The 17,347-nt window shown below is 32.2% G+C and overlaps 1 long non-coding RNA gene across 1 annotated transcript in view; it reads right to left on the reverse strand.

The window, feature by feature from the left end:
• LOC143081727 (uncharacterized) overlaps positions 1-16,120 on the reverse strand; it is a 328,217-nt gene extending 312,097 nt beyond the window's left edge. Inside the window, exon 1 of the long non-coding RNA XR_012980054.1 lies at positions 16,021-16,120. This is a non-coding gene — a long non-coding RNA (uncharacterized LOC143081727). The remainder of the gene's footprint in view (positions 1-16,020) is intronic.
• Positions 16,121-17,347: the final 1,227 nt, after the last annotated feature.

A 17,347-nucleotide genomic window follows, 5' to 3' on the forward strand; every position in this document is an offset into this window, starting at 1 on the left:
GGTCGTAAAAATTTTAACTCCCACGGTATACGGACCGAAACTTTGCCTTGCAAGAGGCCACCTACTGACCCCTTAAAGAGTTGTTTCAAGAGTTCTAAACACGCAGAGATAATTTTGCAAGAAAAGATATGTAAAATTTTGTGCATTGTGTGGAAAACTTTATTTAAATTTTATATCAAGCTTAAACTATATAAGGATACAAAATCAGTTATTCTTAAATAACTTGGTACTCGGGGATCCATCGCATGTATATCCCACATAAATATATCACAGAGATATTAACAAAAGTAGTCTCGGCAACATGGTCCATCGAATGTAAATTAATGGAAAAAAGTCATTCCGATTCAGTATTTGTAGATATGAAAATCATATAAGAATTATTAGATTGTGAAAGCGTTGACTGAAGCACATTTTCATATCTAAAATGTTCGAACGTTCAACGTTTTAACAACCCTATTAAAGAATAAAAAGAAGCAGTTACATAGGTGTGCTACATGTACAATTATGAAATCTTGAATTGCATACAATCTGTGTAGTGATTTCACCTCCGTAAAACAAGGGCTACATGAATAAAAGAAGCCGATGTAAATAAGGTTTTGTAATGACAAACGAAAAATAACAGCTATTGCTCAGATTATTTCCACTATTATACAGTCAAATAGTTTTGAAAAACGTTAGTTTGGTTTATAACACAGTGTGGTGACCACTGTACTAATTGCCCTCTTGGCTGAACCAACTTAGGAATACATGTATGACGGTTGTTATCCATTTGTTTGATGTGTTTAATCATTTGATTTTGCCATTTGAATAGAGACTTTCCGATTTGAATTTTCTTCGGAGTTTAGTATTGCTTTTATTTTACTTTTTTGTGTATCTAATATATACTGTCACCGATTTATCAGCAGTCATTTGTGTTCTTTAACACCAAGTTGCTAATAAGTTACTACATGTACCTATAGTAAACCAATTTTACTGACAAATAAGAAGAGTACAGGTTGCAACATTATAATACCTTGATAAGTTTGAAATAATTTTATACATGTAATCAGTTTATAGCAGTTAATCGTTGAACTTTTTTTTATTTCTATAGTAGAAAGATAAAATGCAAAGTGCAAAAGGGTGACCAGGACATAATCTTGAAATATGTCAACATCTCCGAAATTGTTATTTGACATATTTTAAGGTTTTAGTGTGAGCCGTCTCGATGAAGGGTAATCTGGAGGAGTACTTCGGGTGCACATATTAAATAAAAGGTTTTTTTTTTTAATTATGGGTTTAATTGCCCATAAATGCATTTTTTTTAATGTTTTTACATATAACAGAAACAATAAATGATTGGATACAAATAACAACTTGTATTATTAAAAGTTATAGAAAAAGAAAAAGGTTTGAAATCATTATATGACTCCTCTACATGTTGTAGGAGATATTGACCCTGAATGATGAAAAGTCGTTGAATGTTTGTCGAAAAGTTTAAGAAATATTCTATTAGAAATGTTTCAACCTTTCAAACTGAGCAAAAAGTAAAATAACAAAAATACCGAACTCTGATGATTATTTTGATTAGGCCCGAACCTTGCAGCCTTTTGTTAAATCTGAAAAAAAAATGTATTACGTTTGACATCAATTTTTTTTTATAACTTATGACATTAATTAATCTCCATATTGAGTACACTTCCATTAAAAAGACAATACATTTATTGTATTGACTAACGCAACAAACAACAGCTGCTTAAAGCACGTGCTTGGGTAGGCCTATAATTGATTCAGCTAATTCGGATGTATTTGTGACTAATCGACACGGGTAAAATATTTTCGGGAAATATTTGCAGATATTTCACTGAAGTTATTTTTTCTCGTTTACCCCAGTGCGACTGCACGTTTTGAAATTAAGTTTAAAATCTGTAAATATTTGCTAACAATACGTAGCTTAAACAGATTTAAAATTGAATAAGCGACAAGTGTAAATTGATGACATATTACTTTACATTTCAACAAGAACATTTATAAAATTGATAATTTGGTTTTTAATACAATGACTAAAAAATCAAATGAAAATTGGATACCACCAACGCATATGGAGAAAATTCTAACTGCTGTTTAATCTTTGTTTTTCAGTGTTGAGGTATTATTTCCATAAATGAAGATTATCCTCGATTCTATTGCTTGAAATAATGCATTGCAAGCTACCGGAAGCATTGATGCAAAAGGCATGCAAAATTGCATTCTCAATAGATAGCATAAGTGAATGTGTCTAATCCGCTTGATGTTTTTAGATATTTTATAGTGATGGCGTAGTTATCAATAACGATATAACTTAAGATAATTTAGTTTCTAAAAACATTTCCATAAACATTCTTATTATTTCCTTGAATGCTCTTTATATTATTTTACATTGATGCGATGTCTTTATATATTAGAATAGAAATGTTATAATTTATCAACAAAATAGGTTCAGATAATGAAACAAGACAAAGAAAAGATTGTTCAGCGATTCATATTGCTGTAAAAAAGCAGTGCTAAGGTAACACGTCAGGCATATGACATTTGTTGTCCATTCGTTTGACGTGTTTAGGGTTTTGATTTCGCCATTTGATTACAGACTTTCCTTCTTGAGATTTCCTCGGAGTTAAGAGAGTTTTGTGATTTTTCTTTTGGTGACTGAAATAGCAACTAAGATTTCATCCCTTGTGCATCAGGAATTAGAGGACATATGTTTAACCCAATTTATCTTTATTTATAACAGTTTTACATCCTAGGTGGTTAGGTGGGGCGCATGCCCGGTGCATCTTTGTCTGAATCTGCGCTTTGTAGCTCCACTCTGTCAAACTCAATTGTTTTCAAAAACGTGATAACTCCCTGGTAACTTTCCTCTATGGTCAGATTGGTCAATGATTTCAAAAACAAACAAAAACTATAAAAACCCTATTTCGCGTATCAAAAATAAACTAACAGAACTAGCCAAGGAATTTGTTTTTGTCCCGGCTGATAAAGCTGCTAATAATATCATTATTGTTTGACGTAAATTTTATATAGAGGTTCTGCAAAAGGAAATCACGAATTCACCAACATTCCAACTGACTTCATTTTCAGAAAACGACATCTGTAACAAACATAAACTTTTAGCTACTTCTTTACAAGCAGAACCAAACCGATGAAAGTCCCAACTATGTACTGGCTTCATAAGCTGCACAAAAAACCTTACAAATATAGATTTATTTCATCTTCCAGCCATTGTTCATAAATTATAAATTTTCTGTTTACAAAACTTTGAATTTTTCGAAAAACTAAGGATTTTCTTACCCCAGGAGTAGATTACCTTAGCCGTATTTGGCACAACTTTTTGGAATTTTGGATCCTCAATGCTCTTCAACTTTGTATTTATTTGGCTTTTTAACTATTTCGATCTGAGCGTCACTGATGAGTCTTATGTAGACGAAACGCGCGTCTGGCGTATAAAATTATAATCCTGGTACTTTTGATAACTATTTACACCACTGGGTCGATGCCACTGCTGGTGGACGTTACGTCCCCGAGGGTATCACCAGCCCAGTAGTCAGCACTTCGGTGTTGACATGAATATCAATTATATGGTCATTTTTATAAATTTTCTGTTTACAAAACTTTGAATTTTTCGAAAAACTAAGGATTTTCTTACCCCAGGAGTAGATTACCTTAGCCGTATTTGGCACAACTTTTTGGAATTTTGGATCCTCAATGCTCTTCAACTTTGTATTTATTTGGCTTTTTAACTATTTCGATCTGAGCGTCACTGATGAGTCTTATGTAGACGAAACGCGCGTCTGGCGTATAAAATTATAATCCTGGTACTTTTGATAACTATTTACACCACTGGGTCGATGCCACTGCTGGTGGACGTTACGTCCCCGAGGGTATCACCAGCCCAGTAGTCAGCACTTCGGTGTTGACATGAATATCAATTATATGGTCATTTTTATAAATTTTCTGTTTACAAAACTTTGAATTTTTCGAAAAACTAAGGATTTTCTTACCCCAGGAGTAGATTACCTTAGCCGTATTTGGCACAACTTTTTGGAATTTTGGATCCTCAATGCTCTTCAACTTTGTATTTATTTGGCTTTTTAACTATTTCGATCTGAGCGTCACTGATGAGTCTTATGTAGACGAAACGCGCGTCTGGCGTATAAAATTATAATCCTGGTACTTTTGATAACTATTTACACCACTGGGTCGATGCCACTGCTGGTGGACGTTACGTCCCCGAGGGTATCACCAGCCCAGTAGTCAGCACTTCGGTGTTGACATGAATATCAATTATATGGTCATTTTTATAAATTTTCTGTTTACAAAACTTTGAATTTTTCGAAAAACTAAGGATTTTCTTACCCCAGGAGTAGATTACCTTAGCCGTATTTGGCACAACTTTTTGGAATTTTGGATCCTCAATGCTCTTCAACTTTGTATTTATTTGGCTTTTTAACTATTTCGATCTGAGCGTCACTGATGAGTCTTATGTAGACGAAACGCGCGTCTGGCGTATAAAATTATAATCCTGGTACTTTTGATAACTATTTACACCACTGGGTCGATGCCACTGCTGGTGGACGTTACGTCCCCGAGGGTATCACCAGCCCAGTAGTCAGCACTTCGGTGTTGACATGAATATCAATTATATGGTCATTTTTATAAATTTTCTGTTTACAAAACTTTGAATTTTTCGAAAAACTAAGGATTTTCTTACCCCAGGAGTAGATTACCTTAGCCGTATTTGGCACAACTTTTTGGAATTTTGGATCCTCAATGCTCTTCAACTTTGTATTTATTTGGCTTTTTAACTATTTCGATCTGAGCGTCACTGATGAGTCTTATGTAGACGAAACGCGCGTCTGGCGTATAAAATTATAATCCTGGTACTTTTGATAACTATCAACTACTAAATTGTCTGTTTTACTTACTAGTACACTTGGTACAATAAAAAACCTGATAATAAATTGTTCAAATAAGGCCTTTGAAAATAGTGGAATTAATTACTTTTGGAGTGTCAAAAACTCGTTGGAAGTACTTGATAAATTGCATGCATATATTGGTGATTTTGAATCTGTTCAAAGTTTTGATTTTTCTACCCTATATACCACTTTGCCTCATATTCTTATTAAGAAAAAATTCACATCCCTAATTAACTGGGCATTTAAAAAGTCGGAATGCGAGTACATATGTTCAAACTCTTTTAGATCATTTTTTAGTAGCAATAAACAAAAGAACTATGTCAATTGGACATGCTTTGATACTATTTATGCACTTGAATTTTTACTTGATAACATTTTTGTTCGCTTTGGAGATTCCGTATATCGTCAAGTTATTGGAATTCCAATGGGGACTAACTGTGCACCACTTATTGCGGACCTGTTTTTGTATTGTTATGAGTTACAATTTATGACTAAAATTAGCAAAGACCCATCAAAACAACATTTGATACAAAAATTTAACAATACTTTTAGATATTTGGATGATATATTGGCTCTAAATAATGACGACTTCAGTATGTATACTAAAGAAATTTATCCTGTAGAACTTACTTTAAATAAAGCTAATGATAACAATGACCACTGCCCTTTCCTCGATCTTGATATCTATATCATAAACGGGAAGCTTAATACAAAAATTTATGATAAAAGAGATGATTTTTCATTTCCTATTGTTAATTATCCATTTTTAGATGGTGACGTTCCCTTGTCACCATCTTATGGTGTTTATATATCTCAACTTGTACGATTCGCTCGTGTATTACTGAAAAATTATTACACCAGGGTTTTCGATATCACAAACTGGTCAAAACATTTACTAAATTTTATCACCGGTATAAGGAAATAATTCGTAAATATAACTCAACATGCAGACATCTTATACGTTCAGGTATTTCACATCCAAAATTTTATGGAAATATTCTTTATAAAGCACAAAAATGTCAGTATTCTCCTCAGAAACTAACAAAACCTTTAAATAGACTTATTAAAAGGAGATATAGTTACGATACTGTTGTCAGGTCATTAAAGATTGCATATTTTGGCTTTAACATTGATTCACTGATAGGGTCTTTGCATCGGAACTAAACACATTTATTTCTAAAAAAAACAGTTGTTGGCATGACACGGGTTATGTTCTTCTCATATATTTTATGATAGTATGATACTAAACCCCTAACGGGAGGGATTGTACCTGATATTCATATGATGAAGACATAATCTTTCAATCAGTTTAATTGAGGTCTGGAGCTGGCATGTCAGTTAACTGCTAGTAGTCTGTTGTTATATATGTATTATTGTCATTTTATTTATTTTCTTTTGTTACATCTTTTGACATCAGACTCGGACTTCTCTTGAACTGAATTTTAATGTGCGTATTGTTATTGTTTTACTTTTCTACATTGGCTAGAGGTATAGGGGGAGGGTTGAGATCTCATAAACATGTTTAACCCCGCCGCAATTTTGCGCCTGTCCCAAGTCAGGAGCCTCTGGCCTTTGTTAGTCTTGTATGATTTTAAATTTTAGTTTCTTGTGTATAATTCGGAGTTTAGTATGACGTCCATTATCACTGTACTATTATGCATATTTTAGGGGCCAGCTGAAGGACACCTACGGGTGCGGGAATTCTCGCTACATTGAAGACCCATTGGTTGCCTTCGGCTGTTGTTTGCTCTATGGTCGGGTGGTTGTCGCTTTGACATATTCACCATTTCCTTTCTCAATTTTATATATATCAATGTAGATATTATATGATTATTATTGGTTTTTTACTCTGAGGTACATTAGAAATATTTACACAGATAATGAAAAATATGTGAAATTTGATACACGTATAGTTTAATTAACAGAATTTCTTAGTTAAGTGTCTAAATCAGTGATCAAATCAATAAAATTGATGTAAATTGGCTTATTTCCGTTTTTGAGACATGTTGACTTTTTTTTAAAGGCCTAGAAAAGGGAGTAAGGTTTTTAGACAGTTAATATCGCAATTTTTCGAGATTTATTATGGTTAATGATTTATGGCTTAGAGGTTATCATCTAAAAGGTGAAGGGATAATTTTCCACTATTTCTTAACGTTAGCCAGAAACTATTAGAAATACTATTTTTTTCATTGTTTTGATTTTTGCAAGCCTCACAAATGAGCAACGTATCCTTGAAGCCCCTGGTTTAATTAAAAAATGAACTACATTTGTAATTTTATTTTTAAATAGGTCATGACGCTATCTTAAGTCTTATCAACCTGCACTTCCGTTAAAACAATAGAATATATCATTATATTAACTCAGGCAATCAAAAGAACAGAGTTTTAAAGCACAAAGTTGAATAGACCTCTAATTGATTTAATTAAGTTTTTTCCCTTTTGGTTTATATTTAACCTACAGACACAGTTTGCATACATTGGGGATCAAAATCAAAATGTGTCACTGAGTTTAATCTTTTTTCGTATCCCCCTGTTCGAGCTTAAGACAACTGCAAGTTTTTTCAATTAAGTTTAAAATCCTTAATTATTTTCTAACAACAACTAAATTAGGGAGATTTCGTATTACATAAGCGGCATAAAAGCAAATGTAAATTGATAACATTTCTATTATACACTTCAATGAAAACTGGATGTTCTTTTCAGCATGACTATTTATAAATGCGATAATTTGTTCCCAAATACAATGGTTGAGGTCAAATGAAAATAGGATAAAACCGATGCAAGATGCTGTTAACATTGATCTTTGGTTTACAGTGTCGGTCATAATTTCCACTTATGAAGATAATCCTGTTTAGTTTGTATGTAATAATGCTTGCTAACAAGAGCTTTGATGCAATAACATATGACAGTGTAACTTAATATAGAATTAGTGAATGTGTCTATTCCGCTTACAACTATGACCTTAATGTATTTAATAGTTTAGTAAATGCTGGATTGTTATCAATAATGCTTTCACTATATATAGTGTCGCTTCTTAAAACATTCTCCCAAGGGTGACTGGAGAATAGAAATAGGGTAACGTTGGCCTTCCTCCAACCTGAAGTTAAACCCTCGCCAGCCGTCTTGTTGCTTTTCGGAATGAATAAGTACGCAGCAATGTGCGGACTGAATGTGAAATAACATCCGATGCTTCTCTAAGAGATAGTGCTACGCGTTTTACACTTTTGGAACCCTTGAAACACCTCTTTCATGGATCGTAGGTGACCTGTTGCAATGCTAAGTTTCCCAATGGCAATCCTAATTCCCCCTACTTTCATACCCGAATGCCTCTATTATATGATCAACCTCTTGTATGCATTGTTAATTTGTTATCGTCCCGGACATGCATGAAATATTTACCTCTAGACGTTAATCAACCAACAACCAACACTCAATCTCAAAGGGGCACTATCTGTCAAATTCGTGTTCACCGATTTGACTCACATTCTCATATTTTATAAATAACCACGTTCAACATTTATCCAAATTATAAAAAAAGTCTAAAAATAACAATTTACAGAGCATGGGCTCGATAATAGATAACTTCGTTTCGAGTGTTGATGCCATCTAAATAACTTTCGAGTTGACATTAGCATACCTGCGATGTTAATAGAAGCGATAGAAACATACATAATATAGATATAAAACTATAGGATTTTTCTAGGTCTTCTTAATTTCATATTCTGGATTAACTAACGATGCGTGGTCATCATACTTTTTAGTCATAAAAAATAGCTTACGTTAGATCATTAAAAGCATTAAAATATTAAATTTAGTTAAGATTATATTGAACAATTTAAATGAACGTTTAACGAAATTTAAATTTGTGAAACGAAAGATGATGATCCGTTGAAGAAGATATTTGATTTTTTCAAAGCATGATTGCATTTATTTAATTATAAAATAATGTAACAAAAAATCACTTTTATTTTTTTACTCGGAGACCAAATGTATACAAAACTATTCCTGTAGACGATGTTTCCAGAAAAAAAACCCGTATGCTAACGGGTAGAAGACAACATTCTTGACAAAAGTCCATTGGAAATGTAAATCAAAACACAAATAAGGAGAAAAGTTCAAAATGATCAAGTTCTCTCGTGACTAAAGCCACAAAAATAAGTTAAAGAATGAAATGCAGAATCAAATTAGAGACATATTACTAAACAAAAGTCTTTGCAAATATACTAATGTAATTTATTTCTTAAATTCATCATGCATTTTTTGTCCTATGCCCTCACTTGTACAATATAATTAATTATAAAGAGCACTACGTAACTCTAATACTACTTTTTTTCAGACACAACACAGTAACAATGAGCTACTATACGATTTCCATGACAAGCGACAGCAAACCCTATTACCTGTCATACGACACAAGTACGACCCCAGTGGTGAAAGTTGAGGCATCCTCTTCTCCTCCAAAATGGGAAGCTATCCGAATGCCTCGTCCAAATGAGTTTGCTTTTCAAGATGTTAACAGCGCGTTCTTCCTGTGTGTGGACAGTACCGGACACGTTACCTGTGTACCAGGTAGACCAGAGGGTACATGTTTCACCCTCCCAGGAGGCCTAGGAAAATCAAAAATTACGAATTTTTCTCTTAAACCTAATATTACATTGTATGTTGACGGTGGGTCATATCACGTCTCTGGAAAAAATGGAACTGAAGGACAGGAGTGGGTATTTCAATAGTAAAAGCTGATGGTGATTGATACTGTATCAACAATTACGATATCGCTTACCTATAATATTAACTCTTTACAATGCAAGACTTTTCCCTTTATTTAATCTGACTTTTAGAAACATTATATTTGCTGAATGCATGCTTGTAACTTGCAATAATATATTCAATTTCAACTGTTTTTTCGAATTAAAAATATCTATGACAATTCGTGTTTGTATTTATTCAATACAGAAACTGTCATGGACCTTTTCCATGAGGTTTAAATTCCTCCCGTTCGGGTGAATTAAAGTGTTGCATATTCGAAGTTTGTATATCGATAATGACTCAATTTGACCTTGAGATGTATTTTGACTTTTGTGTCATTTAGTTGTTATCTCATTGCAGTACAACGTTCATCATCTTCTATTTTCAGCAATGAGTTATGTTATATAAATGTGTCATAGATCAAATGTATTCGTTCAGTGTATGTTTACTTGTTTTTGTTAATATTTCTTTTTGATCGTTTTAATCCATTTCAATTGATATTTTATAGTGTGTCTTTCTATGTTGTAATGTGATACTACTGTTTCGGGTTAGGTTGAATGTTGGCGTATGTAATAACGTTTAAACCCACTGAATTTGTTTGCACCTGTACTTAGTCAGGAACCTGTTGTTTAGTGGTTGTCGTTTGTTGATGTGGTTCACAAGTGTTTCTTTTCACATTGTGGTTTCAGGAGTATAATTTTACAAGCCGAAGTGAAAAGGTTTATTTCAAGCATTTTGATAGAGTGTCAATGTTTCAATATGAAATAAGATATGGGGTTAACTTAAATTAAACAACATTACATCTCCACAATAAAATCTGTTAAGACATCTGCTGTTCCTAGAAATGTCTTTATCGTATGTCATGCCTAATTCTGAATGAAATTTTGAATAGATTATATTGAAACTACCAGTGTAAATACCATATAGTTTTAGTATTTATATTGATCGATGCACTTTCAAAAGATAGGTCATACAGAAACGTCATTAAAAAGTGCAGAAAGATTAAGTCTTCTTAGAGATGACCAGGATATTGACGAACGAACTTACGAAAGCGTAACTTGACGAATCGAACGAAACGGGTGCTGCTGTTTTATACATAGTAATGTATAAATCTAACATAAAAACGCTGGTTGAAGCACTAGTGTATTAAGTAATCTGTATTTAACTCCTCACATTAACAATTCAATGTTTTCTACAATAGCAAATGGTGCACTCAAAATCCAAGACTCTGCTTTGAAAATTGAGATCCCAAAAGAGGTTTTAATGAGTTTTTGGGGTAAGAAAAGGGTGATAGGATAGATATGGTAGTTTACTATATTGCTATGATTGATGATAAATATGTATACAACTATACGAAATAGTTTCCCTATGTTAAAAATTAAGAATACTCTATAACGTTTGTTATTCGGGATTGGTCATTTTTATTCATTAAAGGGGGGGGGAGGAAACATCTAAATTTCTCAAGTCTCCACCCCACCCCCACCCCAAACACGTTTCAGTACTTTTATTCTTTACAACAAAAAGTACATGCATACCATTTCTATTTATATTATTATTTGTCGATAAAAACAGTGCATCAATATTGGAAATAAAGCTTGAAGTGGGGAAGTCGTTTGTGACTACAGGACAGCCAAAAATTATGACACACTAGTTATAAATATGAAATCTGAATCAAGTGTTAGACACTTCTGTTGATTAATCAGATACTGATTTAGAACAGCTAAAATATTGTAAATATTATTCTTATCAATCATATTTTTTGCTTTCTGAGTATTTTGTCAAATCAGTGATATTTTAAATACTCATATCGGTACTTCAACAATCTACGCAATTAAATGTGTATTAAACAAACCATTTCAGACAAAGTATGTTTCAATCCATAAATTTTCCCGAAGTAACGGGTCTTTGAACTTTATAAGTTTTATCCAGTATGCACTTAATCATTGCATCTCCTCAGACATGGTTTGATATCCATACTAAAATGTTGTTTTAAGGATGGACAGTAAAATAATGGGTTGTAACAGACTGGGGAAATTCACTCGAAAATAAGTGAGGCATACACAGAAGTGATAGATAAGTGGTATAAACGTATAAAAATAATATTTTTATCAATAATAAATTAATAATTGATAAAAATTAAACAAAAAGGGTGTGTCTACCCCACAAGCGCCTGTGGTCATTTTGACATATATGTATTCTTCTTCTTAACAGTTATCTTAATGTCGTCGCATGCGTTATTAATGGAACTATTATGCCTTTTGTCTCGTTAACTCCTTAAAAAAATACTTTATTTACTCCAATGACCAGTTTTTTACGCTAACAAAGTGTTGCCATCGTTAGAGGTTGACATGTATTTAAAAAAAAAACTTTGCAACAGATTTTTTTTTTTAATTGGTAAAATAAAATGTAGGATTTCGTTTTTTGTTGTTTTTTCTTTTAATTATAAACCAATTTGTTAATCTGAAACTTGAATATCCAATTTAAAACACAGAGCAAGCATACGATCTGACAACAAAAAATTTATAAATTAAATCAAATCATTAAAAAATGCATTCATATTTGTTTGAACATTGCAAAAGTCGTCGGTGCACTCAAATAATCCTATGTGTGATGTACATTTCCTTTTGCTTTAATACAGAACAAACAACCACATTGTATCGTAAGATGGAACACTTTCGGAAACTTTTAAATGTCCTTTCATTTATATTATGAAAACCTTTTTAAAATCGGTATAAGTTTATGCTATGCGTTTCTATTTATTATCGTGATTGCATCCAAATAAAGTTTAAACATGATAACATCTTTTAAAGTTTTAAGTACGCTTGTAAACATACAATTACCGCTCCTATTACGTTTGTTCGTCGAGATAGGTTCGTTCGCTAATATCCTGGTCGTCTCTCTTAAAACGGTCGAATCAAAGTTGTGTCCTTATATATAAATCTTTTATAAACTTTTAGTTTCAAATTTCCAAATTGTTCTTATTATAAAATTATCATAAATTGAAATTCAGCTGATAATCAGGCATCTTTAAGTTAGGATGTTTCACACAAAGAGCTTGACGGGCCGATTTTGGATTATGTAGTTCCAGGGTTTGTTTGCCTCCGACAAAAGCTTTCATTAGAAAACAAGTATATTCTGACAAAAAGTGAGGATACGCTCTCATGCTGTATAAGTAGACATTTCAAACGTGAAGTTGTCACAGAATTTTTACATAAGGAGTGGAGTTTCAACAAACTGAAAGTTTATCGTTTTTGTATAGGAGAAGTTGACTGTAAAAAGTGTGTACGGAAAGAAAAACATAAATTTTAAGAGAGGTGGGTTATGAAATACCGATGAAAGTATAACAATGATTCCATGTTTTGTGTATAGGCTGCATTTGTAGAAACCTCAGGATAGCTGCATTTCAACCTGTCTCTCTAATAGCTTGAATCAGTTAAGGCAAACAATTTAGTTATAGTTTCATGTGAAATGACATTAACCAGTCTTTTTCCCATTGTGCCGCTGAATTTAAATCCTGTTGTAGTTTGGCAGCATCATCTATGTTTTTGATGTTTCTATAGATGATGCTGGCATCCGCAAATAATCTTAAGGTGCTGTGTTGTAAATATTCTAGCCCTGTGGCACCCCAGATGTTACCCCAATTTTTTCTGATTGTTCTCCATCTAGCCTGACTACGATTTGTGTACGATGGTGTAAAAAGTCACCAATCCATTCCAAGGTATTATTGTCTATGCTGTAGTATTTAATTTGTAAAGTAACCTTTTGTGAGGGACCTTGTCAAAAGCTTTGGCAAAGTCCATCACAACGACATCAGTTTGTATGTTAATATTGTTGTCTCCTGCAAGGTCCTGAACGAAAGATAGTAATTGTGTCTCACAAGAGCGTTTTGATCGGAAACCATGTTGTAAATCATATAAAATATTGTTTTTTTCGAGATGATCCATTACTTGACTAGCTATGATATGCTCCATTATTTTGCAAAGTATGCATGTTAGTGAAATTGGCCTGTAATTTATGGCATTGTTTTTGTCGCCTTTTTTGAATGCAGGACAGACATTTGCATGTTTCCAGTCGGTAGGTATTTTATGAGTGTTAATTGATTTTTGAAAGATGAGTGTGATGATAGGACTAAGATGATCTTTCATTTCCGAATGTGATGATAAGTTTTTTATTATTGTTGGTTGAGGATGTTTGCCTTATCTTTGGTGTTTGTTACGAGCAATCCATCCTTTTTTAGTGCAGCTACACCTGAGTTATCATTTCTCTTGCTCTTGATATATGAGAACAGGTTTTTTGGTGTGTGCTTTTTGTTGGTGCTTCCAAGTTCTTCAAATGGGAGGTCTAGGATCATGTTTTCAATATAATGCCAATAAGCTGAGCGCATGTCTGCCTGCAATGTTTTTTTTCATATGTTTGTATCTAATTTGCAGATGAAGATTTGTGAAGCAATATTTCATGTATATGTTCAGGAGCTTCATATTCAAATTCACAATGTGCACAGATTAATGTTTATACTTTTATAAAGCAGAATAAGCTATACATAGTCCCCTACATGGTAAAAATTACATTATACGGAACAAAATGCTAACTTGTTCTATAACTTGTCATGGTGTAAACAAAAAGAAACAAGTCATTATATTTAAGCATGACTAAATAGAGTGTTGAAAACTGATTGTATGAGCGAATTTTTCAAGTCAAATGACCATAACATGCACAAAATTATCAGACCGAAACAAAAGTTTGAACTTGATCTGTAACTTGTCATGAATAAAGGCAACAGTAGTATACCGCTGTTCAAACTCAAAAATCCATGGACAAAAATCAAAATCGGGGTAACAAACTAAACTGAGGGAAGCGCATTAAATATAAGAGGAAAACAACGACACAACACTACAATTTAACACACACAGAAACAGACTAAGCATCAGACAAAATCCCACGAGAATAACAAATATAACATCAAAACCAAATACATGAATTTGGGATAGACAAGTACCGTGACACGTCTTATCGCAATGAAAATACTATACACCAATGCTTGATGAAAAAAAAAATTGGAAAACACTCTTTACATTTGATATGAATGATACTTCAATAAAATAAGATATGATGTAATACAATGTATATCTATTTTCAAATTATAATTAATAGTTCCAAATATTTTTTCTTTCCTTTGTCCCAAACTAAAATAGATTTGTAATTTATCTAAAAAATGTCAACAACTATTATCTACACAATGTAATGTAATGAAATATATACCTTAATAAAAAATATATTATTATCTGATTAAAGGATTTTACTTAATATTTTTTTTATATACATGCATATATCATTCATAAAATTAGTTTATACAAAATAACAAACAAACCTGGCACAAATTTTTCAAATAATATACCTAAAGAATTTCTGTAAAAAAATGAGTTATCTCTCTTTGTATAGAAATATGGTTTAACATAAGTCTGGACTAAATCATCAAAACGGAACAAATTTCACACTTGATCTATAACTTGTCATGATAAAACTATATAACAAATATTAAATCAATATCTTCAAGAAGGAAGATAAAAGTGTGGAAAACTGATTTGCCGGACTGACGAACAGACAGACAGACAGAAAGAAGACAGACAGACAGACAGACTGATAATGTGCAAACCAAAAGTCCCCTTCGACTTCGTCGGTAGGGGACTAATAAAACATGTCGTATGTTTCACCATGTTATAAGGTATTTATAAACAATATCGTATGTTTCATCATGTTGAATAGTTATCAAAGGTACCAGGATTATAATTTAATACTCCAGACGCGCGTTTCGTTTACATAAGACTCATCAGTGACGCTCAGATCAACATAGTTATAAAGCCAAACAAGTACAAAGTTGAGGAGCATTGAGGACCCAAAATTCCAAAAAAGTTGTGCTAAATACAGCTAAGGTAATCTATTCCTGGGATAAGAAAATTCTTAATTTTTTCGAAAAATTTATAGTTTTGTAAACAGGAAATTTATAAGAATGACCATTTAATTGATATTCATGTTAACACCGAAGTGCTGACTACTTGGATGGTGATACCCTCGGGGACGAACGTCCACCAGCAGTGGCATCGACCTAGTGGTGAAAGTATTAAATAAAAATAAAACCGTGGGTTTAGAGCGTTTGTTGCAAACTTAAAAGATACGCACTAATGCTTATGTAACTCAAAATTATTGTCCAAAGCCATATTTACAAAGTAATTCTGACCATATGGGAGAATTAAACTTATCCTAAAGATTAAAAAAACCTTTAAACATAAAATCCTAAACAATTAAAACATCTTTTCAAATAGTGTTATCAATATGAAAGTTGAACTTACCAAAGCTGAAGAGAAATATAATAAGTAACAACATCGTCTTTAAACATAAGAGCAACCGTCACATTAAAGTTATTTCTAGTTTAGTACATGTATGATGAAATTGTCAGCTGTATGCTGTGTTTACATGTATTTATTTACTACTTGGTAATTTAGATTGGGCAATCTAGTGGATTATTATATACTTATGAGCTGTAGTGTTGCACTGAATTTCCATGCCAAATTATACGGAATACAAATATTTTATTTGATTTGTAAAAATTCAATCCCCCCAAGAAAAATACAGTCATGAACATTTTATTGGTTTTTTTTTACTTCATTGACACTATTATGACATAAAGAAAATATATTAAGGTAGATTCATGGTATACCGCCATCTTGGATTGTACAATCAGAGCACAAAATCGGTTTAGTTATTTGCCTAAATCTGCAAATTTGGAGACAGATTTGCAATTCAATGGTTATACTATTTTTTCTATTTAGAGAAAACTTGTTAATTAATCGTATTATTCAAAATATTTTAACAAATATAATTTCTTTTGGTTTTAAAATCTTTTTTTCAAATGTGCCATTTAAGGGGAAATAACTCTTTTAGTACAAAATGTATACTGGGCTAATAGGGAAATTTTTTATTTTTACTTGTAGCAAGAAAACAAGTTCGGTGACACCATGTTTTCTTTTTATTTTATTAAAACATATTATGAAACCTTTCTTCTCACAATTTATTTCAAAATTCTATCTCATAGAATTTTTTTTATGCACACTAATATGTTTTTTCATGAACAAACTAACCAAATTTTGGCAATTTTCAACGCCTCATAGCTTGGAAATAGCACGGTGACCCATACTTTTTATTAAATTTTTGAAAAGAGCATAGTAAAATCTTCATTTTGGCAAATTATAAAAAAATTCTGTCTCAAAAAATATATACTTGTGATCTACCTTAAGTGCGCATCGTGAGAATACATACATTTTCGCTAAAATTAAACTCCATGGTTTACTGAAGATCTTTGTCAGGTCTTATATATATATTGTTTTATTATTAAAGTGCAACCTGCTATAACATAATAATACAAGTATCAAACATATTTTATGTCAGCCAGCCTTCATAGGCTTATGGTGCACTGTACTTCTATAGTTCTCATAGTTATCTTTTAAAAGTATCAAATATCAATTTTAATTTACAATAATTTAAGGTGTGAATCAAGAGCCGTTATCAAAGATAAACTGATGTATCGTGTGGGTTTTTTTTTTTAAAATGTATTTGCATTGCGATAAATTACGTGTGCGGTTGATTTGAATAGTTAAAAAACTCATTTAATAATGTATA

This window comes from Mytilus galloprovincialis, chromosome 7, assembly GCF_965363235.1.
Source record: "Mytilus galloprovincialis chromosome 7, xbMytGall1.hap1.1, whole genome shotgun sequence".
NCBI classification, from domain to species: domain Eukaryota; kingdom Metazoa; phylum Mollusca; class Bivalvia; order Mytilida; family Mytilidae; genus Mytilus; species Mytilus galloprovincialis.